We start from the raw sequence: 2,061 nt of genomic DNA, 5'->3' as shown, positions 1-2,061 counted from the left end.
CTAGGACTACTAGCAAAACTTATATGGATGATAGTACCAAAGAAAGGCTAGTAAACCCAAATAGTAGTAGCGTGATTATACGCTCCATATACACTACTATTAACTAATATGGAATTATATAGAACCATTTAGTCTGCGTAGAAGTTGGGCGGAATAGGTAGACTACCTAGTTTAAGCACGAGAGGCGGAGTTAACCATAGTAATATTATAGGGCCACATCCTTATCTTTAATCTTCCTAAAGTAGGTAATAAAACTAGACTAGCTATCCTAATTAAACTACGCCAGAAAAAGGTGGGCTTCGCGCATAAAGGCGAAGTTAATTTAGTGATATATAAGTAGTGCGTATAAGCGTATAAAGCCTAGTATAACTCTCTAATTAAATGCGGGCTCTAGAGGAAATTGCGGTAAAATAATAATAGATTAATTAGAAGTGGTGTTTATGAGTGGTAATGGAAGATAAGTCGACTAGAAGCTATAATTAAGTAGGTATAATGGCATAGGCTTAATGTAAATTTTATCATAATACTATACTAGATGTAGGGAGATATCTTCTATTATAATAACCTCTCTTACCTTAACCCTTTATTTATTTATTAGATTAATACTCTTACTAGACTTTCGTGTGACGCACCAAAGCTTACTATAAAGCTAATTAAGTATAGGCGTATTAAGCTCTAAGGCCAAAAAGTTATAAACGCTTATATAATTAAGGTCTATAATGGGCTCTCTAGGCATATAATTAATTAAGCTGTTTAAGTCTCTATGTGACGAAGAGGACGGCGATTAGGTTAGAGGATATTGACTAAGCGTTCCGAAGTAGTGTTTCGAGAGGGCATTTAAAGAAGGAAAGGGTGATAAAGGCATATATAAGCTAATTATAGAGAATAACAACCTATAATACTAGAGAATTCGGATCGCAAGATTATAAATGAAGTGAAAGAGCTATGCCTTTGGTATAGAGGCTAAGTAGTAGGCAATATAGGTATAGCTACCATCTCTACTAGCCTTGGCCTTATGCCTTAATAAGCCACTACTACCTTATTACCTCTAGGCGTCCACTCTTACCTCTATTGGCTTTATCTTTTCACTTCACTCTATGCAACACGGCTTCCGTCTTAGTAGAGTAGAGAGCCTAAGATTAACTAGAACCTTCTTGCCCTAGAGCGGCGTTATAGCATAGCTTAGATAGGGCCGTAAGAGTGCTAGATAGAATAATAGACCTAATAATATTCACATTATATATCTATATTGTAATAACAGCCGTGCTCTATAGCCAACTAATGGTAAGAGCCTTATTATAACTATAAGTAAGGGTAATTATACTATATATCTATATTACATCTACCACTATGCTCTATAGCCAACTAATAAGTAGGATCCTATTATAACTATAAGTAGGGGAGGCACCTCTTAGTACGTCTGGCTTTATTAAAGCTAATACACTTAGCTTACCTAAGAAACTCATTCGCACTTATAGTATTAAGTAAATCTATACAGCTTAGTAATTATAAGACTTACTAACTAATATTAAGTATTATCTTCATATACGGTCTCGGCTCGAACCCTAATATAATGTGGGGATCCAAGGATAGTAACTAGGTTAGTGACTTTCTCTTATATAATATTTCCCTATAATTTTATAAGGAGATTAGAACCTTTTTCTACAACTATAACTTATATTAGAAGAGGGACACTATGTAGACACGACTCTAGAGGCTTAGAAGAAGCCTAGTTAATAGACTATACTTATAGGTTTAGTAGATAGAGGAGGTTAGTGTAAGTACTACACTCGGCTAGAGTAGATAGCTAATACTTTATAGGAGTAGACGCGTAGTCTCATCTTTATTGGCCATAGCTATAGGGGCCTTATTATTAAGTAGGTATAGCTATTCTTAGTTGTATAGAGCACGTCTTTTTTAAATTTTATATGGTGCTTATAAGCACATACATATATAGTAATAGCTAACTATAGTAGGCACTTATCCTTACTAGCCATAACTAAGCGTTTACCCACGTTACTAAATATATAATAGGCGTTATCTTCTTAGGCACGCCCTACT

This window comes from Paraphaeosphaeria sporulosa (assembly GCF_001642045.1).
Source record: "Paraphaeosphaeria sporulosa strain AP3s5-JAC2a unplaced genomic scaffold CC84scaffold_26, whole genome shotgun sequence".
NCBI classification, from domain to species: domain Eukaryota; kingdom Fungi; phylum Ascomycota; class Dothideomycetes; order Pleosporales; family Didymosphaeriaceae; genus Paraphaeosphaeria; species Paraphaeosphaeria sporulosa.
This window is presented reverse-complemented; position numbering follows the sequence as displayed.